Raw genomic sequence first — 8,242 nt, 5'->3', positions numbered from 1 at the left:
CAACACGTGTGCCGCTCGCTATTGTGCGTCCCAGGTAGTCGAGGATTACCGGCCGCCGAGCCGTCCCCGCCCGACATCCTACCGCGCCGCGCCCGCGCCCGCCGCCTGCCGGCTCCCGCGCCGCGCCTGCCGTAGCCGTTTCGCCGTAGGCGATCGTGTTTCAACGATTTGGTGAGTGCTCTACGAAAAAAAATGACAACGTTTAATCGCTCAAGTACGACGATTCAGTGCGCGTTTGATCGTGAACACGAACGGCCGTCCTCTTTCGATATAGAGGAGTGGATGTTTCACGAACTTAAAATTCAGGAGGACGAATTAGAGGGGTTGCAGCTTGATTTCACGCTGCTTAGCCTCTTTCTGAAGTTGAAAACGGACGTGAGATGCGAGACGCTTGTAAACGTAAGCGGTGGTGTAAGAAAATTTAAACACAGAGATGGCCGCGTCAGCGATGTAAAAATAACGTACGCCGGACACGGCGTGAGGAACATAAAGGTGTATAACCTCCCCTTCGAGGTGCCAAATGAGGAAGTCGCACGCTACTTCAAGCTGTACGGTGAGGTTCTCTCTGTAACGAGAGACTTCTGGGGTACTGGGCACCGGTATAAAGTGGACTCTGGTGTTAGGTCCGTCAGGATGGTCCTACGAAAACACGTGCCGTCGTTTATTGTAATAGGAGGACACAGAGGTGTTGTCCAATATAGCGGACAACCACCGACGTGCTCCATCTGCAGTTCGACTGAACACATGAGGAGCAGCTGCCCCAAAAATAAGAGAGTGGCTCAGCTGCCGCGCGAAAACGCGGACAACGCAGCGGAGCAGGCGGCAAGTTACGCCGGAATTTTGTCGGGCCAGAGCCCGCGCGCCAACGACGAGCCTGCCGTAGCGGAAGCAGCGGCGCCTGCCGCGCCAGCCGAGGCCGCCCAGCCGGCAACACCGGCCCCAGCGGCGGCCGCCGCGGTCAGCGCAGGGGAGAAGCGGCACCTGAGCTCCGACTCGGACAACGAGACCACAATGGAGGCCGAGCCGGCGGCCGCCCCCTCCCCTGCCGCCCGGCGGCTGAAGGTCACGCACGCCGCCGCGCCCGCCCAGCCGTCAGCTGAGGCTGTCATTCACGGCAGCCAGCTGGCCGGGCCCAGCGCAGAGGCCACGCCCACCTCGTACACCGAGGCGCGCGAGATCGCCATCAAGAAGCAGGTGACCAAACTCGCCCGCATCTTGAAGGAGTCCGACGACGAACCGAAGGAGTCTAACGAGCAGCCGCAACCGGCGTCCAAAGCCAAAAGGCGGCGTAACAGGCGGAGAAGCCGCAGCAGCAGCTCAAACGACGAGAGGATGGAGACCTCCGACGGGGAAGCGTCGGACATCTCGCCCGAAAACGCGCGAAAACAAACCACCGAACCGGAGGACCTAGTCCTACGGCCGGACCGCCCACAGCAAGTTCAACCCCCGCCTCCACATAGCGCTTAAATGCAGGAACGCTCTGGCTATAACGTCATCACGTGCAATGTCAATAAAATGAATTCGGTTGTGAAGATAGACGCCCTCACGGAGTTCCTGCAGCACCGAGCTGCCGATGTAGCGATATTACAAGAAGTCGTCACCACGGACTTGGAACAAGTACCGGGATTCGACGTCTTCACGAACATTGACGCAGAAACGAGAACTGGCACTGCTGTAATGGTGAGGAATGGTATCGACACAGAGGACATCAAGACCCTGACTGACGGCCGTGGAATAGCAATCAAAATAGCTGGGACGTACTTTGTCAACATCTATGCGCCGTCAGGCACAGAAAACAAGAGGGCCAGAAGCCAGTTCTTCAATGAAGATATTTGTGCACTCCTTCCACGCAACAACAGCAATGTTGTGCTGGGAGGCGATTTCAACTGCGTGTCTGCTCCGGAAGATCAAGTCCCGGTACCTAATCTGTGCATGGAGCTGCAGGAACTGCTAAGAAAACTGAATCTACGTGACTCTTGGCGTCTATTATATCCCAACACAACGGAATTCACGTACTTCCACAACCGCGGAAGAAGCAGGCTTGACAGGATTTATGTGACCAGAGAGTTGGCCACCTCTGTGTCACGTGTGGAAGTCTGCCCTGTGATCTTCTCCGACCACTGTGCCTACATTTGCAAGCTCCAGCTGCCAACGAATAAAATATCAGGAGGAAGATCAGCGTGGAAACTTAACACGGAACATCTAAGTGACGCCAAACTACAGCAGGAGATAGCGCTCACACTAGAAGAAAGTTTACAGACGCGACGACACTATCCGTCCACCACACAATGGTGGGTCGCATCTGGAAAACCACACATAAGGAAGACGCTGATAAGGCACAGTGCGGAAAAGGCTTTCTGGAGGAAGAGCACGGCAGACTTTTACACGCAGTGTCTGAAGGACGCGCTCAACTGTCCTCCAGACGACGACCTGCTTCTCACGCGAGTGAGAGGAATAAAGGCGCGACTACTGAATATCAGGCGTCAACAAATGAAAGGCGTCGTCGTCCGCAGCCAGACACACGGCGCCACTGAAGACGAACCTGCCACACTGCACCACCTGCACAGGGAGAGGGAGAGGGCACAAAACAGAACTGTAAGAGAGCTTAGCGACGCAGCTGGCCGCAAAATAACAACTAGGAGGGACATGATGCGTCACGTAGAAGACCACTTCTCTGATCTCTTCAAGGCAGAGGAACCAGATGACGCAGAAACAGCAAAACTACTACAAGGAACGCGCAGACGGCTGAACGACACCGATCGCGCTTTGCTGACGGAAGCTGTGTCAGAGGATGAAGTGAGAGCCGTCCTCAAAACCTGCGCCAACGGCAAAGCTCCAGGAGCGGACGGATTACCGTCAGAATTCTACGCCACCTGCTGGGACAAAGTAGGTGGAATAATAACAGAAATTGTGAACGAAATTCTGGACGGGAAGGAGATACCACCTCCGTTCCTGGAAGGGACCATCACGCTGGTACCGAAAAATAAGGCGCCAAAAACGTTAACAGACTTCCGCCCAATTACCCTCCTAAATGCGGACTACAAGCTCGTAGCGAAATGCGTCGCGGAAAATATGAAGCTCGCCCTCAAAAAAGCAATCAGCCCATGGCAGACATGTGCAGTGTTAGGCAGAAACATTTTCGACGCCGTCTGCACGTACAGAGACGTTATAGCCCACGCCGCATCCAACAGAGCGACTGCAGCGATCATCTCTGTAGACTTCCAAAAGGCCTTCGACAGGATCGGTCACCGGTACCTGCTGAAGACCTTGGCAAGACTGGGTTTTGGCTCCGAATTCGCTCAAGTCATCAAAAACATGTTAACAAATGCCACGTCAAGAGTTACTGTAAATGGCTGGACATCTACGCCAATAAAACTGGGGAAATCTGTGAGGCAAGGGTGCCCACTGTCGATGGCACTATTCACAGTAGCCCTCGACCCAGTCCTCAGGAAACTCGCTGCCACCGTCAACGGCTACAAGCTGAACGATATAAACGTGACATGTATGGCATATGCCGATGACTTGAGCATTTTCGTGGACGGTAAAGAGGACATCGACAAAGTCCTCCCAATAATAGAGTCTTTTGGGAAGGCATCTGGGGCGAAAACCAACCCCAAAAAAACCGTGCTCGTCCCGATAGGGAACGGGAAACTGAGAGAGGCCAGACCATGGTACCAGGTGACCGACAAATATAAAGTTCTAGGTGTTCAGCTGCAGGCCAGCCCACTCAAAATGGCCGCAGAGAACTGGCGGAACATCCTGAACACCGCGAGAGGACTCGTCAGGACACACGCCAACAGAAACCTGACGTTGGATCAGAAAGCACAGCTGATCAACGAAACGATCCTGGCGAAGGCTTGGTACATGGCACAAGTCATGAACGTACCAACAGAAATAGGGAAGTCTATAGGAAGCGCTGTATACTACCTGCTGTGGAGGCGGGAAATTCTCAAAGTGTCGCAAGCCACCAGCACTCTCCCTAGAGAAGAAGGGGGGGCTGGGCCTGATAGATGTCACGAGAAAATGCGCGGCACTGTTGCTCCACCGAGCTCTACAAATGGAGGACAGAAGTGTAGACTGTACCACGTCGTCTCTACTGAAAGAACACAGACCCGATTCCGGGGAAGCGCCGGTAGATGTCAGTAGAATACCCTACAAGATGCGCTACTTGAAGCAGATAGTAATGGACAGTAGCTACATCTCATCCACGCTAGCAGTGAAAGAGATGAGAACTGCAGCGAAAATCTATCGTGCACTGAGAGGCAAACAAGGAAGAAGCAGAACAGAGACGAATCTTCCAGACCACGACTGGCCACAAGTCTGGAAGAATCTCTCTGAGAAAGCCATACCTCCGGAAGCTAGAGACACGTGGTACAAAGTCGTACACAACAAGATACCCACGAACGAGCGGCTAGCGCGCATCGGCATGCGTGAGTCGCCGCACTGCGAAGCGTGCAACGAGATCGACACCGTGGAACACCGCTTCACATGTCCGACAAGTCAGGCGATATGGGAGACGTGCAGGAAAATGGTGGCACTCATGAACAGGGTGGACCACCGAACTATAGAAGCCACAGCCCTCACCATCCCGGCTGCAAATTGTTTTCCACGTCCCAAACGCGTCGCGACCATGTGGACGTTCGCGATGACAGCGCACGCCATAATCGCGAAAAAACAAACGGACGGAGTGCAGTTCCTCACCGATCTCTGGGAGGAACACAAGCGAGCCAAGCGGAAAAACAACTACAGGCAGACGTTCCAGAACTACCTACAGATAGCGCTGGACGCCGCCTTCAAGGACGCCCTCCGTCCCCACACGCCACGACCGCCGCCGCCGCCGCCGCCGCCGACGCCGCCGACGCCGCCGACGCCGCCGACGCCGCCGACGCCGCCGACGCCGCCGACGCCGCCGGCGCCGCTGCCGCCACACCACGCCCCCCCCTAGTCCTCCACGCCTCCGTCGTCACCGATGCAGAGACCCTCCAACGCCCCCAAAGTGTTGTGTGTTAAATGTGAGTTCGGTGTAAAATTTGTGCAGTGCAACAACAGTGTCCGCAGTGCTACGGCTACACATATAGGGCATATCCAGGTAGCGTTCTTAAGAATGTGCGAAACGTCACTACGCCGAAGATGACTATGTGAGTAGAATAACAAAAGAAACATCTATATTCAATCCCTATTTAATCATGTTAAGCTTATCTAGAATATAGTTGTCCACTTATAGAAATATTCCTTAATTATGTTTCAAATGTGTTCCATATCGCCCTCTCACTCTCTCTCTCTCTCTCTCTCTCTCTCTCTCTCTCTCTCTCTTTCTCTCTCTCTTTCTCTCTCTGTCTCTCTATTACTCTCTCTCTCCCTCTCTCGCTCTCTTCCCCTCAACCACCATCTCGTGGCCACCTCGCTATATATATATATATATAATATTCATTCATACATATTGTCATTGTCCTTTGTCTCTTAAATGTAAGCCTTAGCCAATAAGACAACTCTAATAATAGTTACAAGCCACATAATGGCACCAGACCAAAAACTCGACCTAAAGTAAAGAACTTAGAAGTGTTTGAATCAATAACCCATAAAATTTAACAAAAACGCAAACAAAACTGAAAAATGAAATATTCTTGCTCCACTGACTTACAAATCAGTGCAACAGTGCAAATCAACCTGCAAATGCACAAAATATAATGAAACAGACAATTGCAACAAAGTTACATATCAGTAAAGAAAAGAAAAAGACTCGATAACTAACTGAAATTGAAATTGAAAATACCTTGGAATCTCATGACTGTATTTGTTATTTTGTAAATAAAAGTTTATTACGTTTAAAAAAAAAAAAAGGTGCTGTTGGCTCTATCTCATTTTTTCATTTTTACGTCGCTACACCTGCCAGCCCTCTTTTCATACTAACTTTCAGGTGTTGACAAAGATGCTTCCACAAGCATTTTAAACTACTGTATCAAACGTAAGATACGAAATTACAGTAATGAACTGAGTTTGAGCAAGAATGCGCGAAAGAAGACTGCTAGAACGCCTTGAAAATAACAACACACTGCGAATCGACAGATGAGTTCTGAAATAAGTCAGGGCCTACTGTTTTGTAGCAGTGCTAAATTGCACAAAGTAAATAAACAAAAAAAAAAAAAAAAAGAAAAAAAAAGAAAATAAAGAAATAAAATCTTCCGTTCTCGTCCGATCACCGAAGTGAAGCAACAACGTTAGTACTCGTATGGGTGAGCGCCTGGGAACTCTGGCTGCCTTCATTTTTCGCTTTCTAGTCGCCACTCCTGCCAGCCCTCTTCCCATACCACCTTTCTGTTGTGACAAAGAGACTTCCTTGAGCACTTTAAACGGCCGTAAGGTACGAAACTGCAGTAATTAAGTCAGTTTGAAGGAGAATGTGCTAACCAAGTTTGCCAGGAAGTCTTTGAAAACGACAAAACAGTACGAATCAGGCGGTATGCTCCGAAATACGTTAGCGCCTGCCTATCGTTCTGCAGCGGCGTACAGCTCCAAATTCGGTTTGTAATCATAAATTTATTCTTTTGTCGTCTCGCCGCCTCCCGCAGACGTTTCTCGCGCTTGTGCTGTCATATGGACCGCGACCCGAGCGGCAGCGAGCGGCAGTCGAGCATGTCGGGACAAGTCGAGACGGAAGGGGGGGGACAGGCGCCAATGCACCGCGCAAATTACGCAAATATCTGGAAGCGCGGCGTGTGTCAGCCAGGCTTGAAAGCCTCCGTCGCTCCAGCAGGACACTGCAACACCCCGCGCAGTCCCCCCGCCGCGCCCGGCCGCGCGCAAGCCCTGCGCCGGATAACAGGAACAAGGTGCGCCGCCAGCGAGTGTCGGAGGCCGCACGCACCAAATGAATGACAGGCGGTGCATCGAGCAGCTGTGTTGCGCGTCTCACCCACGTTCGGCAGTCGCCTCTGAGACGCCGAGCGCGCTGGTCGCACCGCTCTGGGGCTCTAGCGCTCAGTCGTGACTTGGCTGTCGTCGCGTGCGCGTCGGCGCGCGGTTGTTCCTGCCAGTGTTTGTGTTTGCTGTTCTACAGCCTGTAAGTACTATCATGTCGACATTCAACAGGGCGAATAGCGCACAGTGCGTATTTGATCGAAATGCTAAGCGGCCGACAGCTTTTGAGATACATGAATGGATTTTCGATGACCTTAAGTTACCGGATGATGTAGCTGACACTTTTCAGCTTGATTTTGTACTGTACTCCTTGTTTATTAAGTTTATTAATGTAGCCCATTACGATAACTTTATCGAAACGTTTGCTGGCGTCCGCAAATTTAAACATTGTGACGGTAGTGTCAGTGATGTACAGATAGTTCCCTCTGGCTACGGCGTGCGAACTGTTCGTGTTTTCAATGTGCCACCCGAATGTCCGAATGACTACATCTCTCGCGGGTTGTCGCAGTTTGGGACGGTGTTGTCCATAAGTAACGACAAGTGGGGTAGTGGCTACCGGTACCAAGTAAACAGTGGCGTACGGAGTGTTAGGATTGATCTGAAGAAGCACATTCCGTCTTATTTCATGATCGCGGGCGTGCGTGCGCAAATAAGTTATGTCGGGCAACCGCCAACTTGTTCTGTTTGTCACTCGTCGGAACATTTGCGTATGGACTGCCCCCGCCGACGCCCTGTTCAGCTCCCGCGCGAACGGCCAGTAGACGCCTCTGGCCAGTTTGTGCCGCTTCTTAGTGAAGTCGTAGCGGGCACGGTATCCCAACCCGTCCCACCGATTCCGCCGCCTGAGGTAGACGCACCCGTTCCCTCTGTATCAGTGGTTAATGCTATGGATGTTGTAGACGCGACACCAGTAGAACCTCTTCCTTCGCAGCCAGAGTCCGTTCCGCCAACTGACGTAACGGTACCGTCTGTTCCTGTCCCTGTTTCTGAACACGTGGAGGCGATTCTGCCCCCGCCGCCCGCCCTGAAGGAAAAGCCTACGCTGCCGAAGCAGCAGCGTAAGCGGAAGGTTAAGGGGAAGAAATCCAGGGACAGCTCACCGACCGTTCTCTCCGGAACTGGTAGTGACTCGGAGACACTGTCGTCGTGCTCAGGGGGTGGGACGAAAGACGCGAGGGAGACGCGCATACACGAACAGACCCAGCATTTGCGTCAGCTACTGGGGAGTCAGGGCGATAAGTCTGAGCCGCCTGTTAAACGGAAGAGTGATCAGGTCGGCAATCTGTCATTGCGACGGCAACGCACGCGTTCGGGGTCGGCTGCG

The 8,242-nt window shown here is 52.4% G+C and overlaps 1 pseudogene; it reads left to right on the top strand.

Moving 5' to 3' along the window:
• LOC126102242 (5S ribosomal RNA) overlaps window positions 1–20 on the top strand; it is a 118-nt pseudogene extending 98 nt beyond the window's left edge.
• Window positions 21–8,242: the final 8,222 nt, after the last annotated feature.

This window comes from Schistocerca cancellata, chromosome 1 (assembly GCF_023864275.1).
Source record: "Schistocerca cancellata isolate TAMUIC-IGC-003103 chromosome 1, iqSchCanc2.1, whole genome shotgun sequence".
In the NCBI taxonomy this organism is placed as follows: domain Eukaryota; kingdom Metazoa; phylum Arthropoda; class Insecta; order Orthoptera; family Acrididae; genus Schistocerca; species Schistocerca cancellata.
Note: the sequence above shows the minus strand (reverse complement) of the source record. Positions and strands in the feature narration are given on the sequence as shown.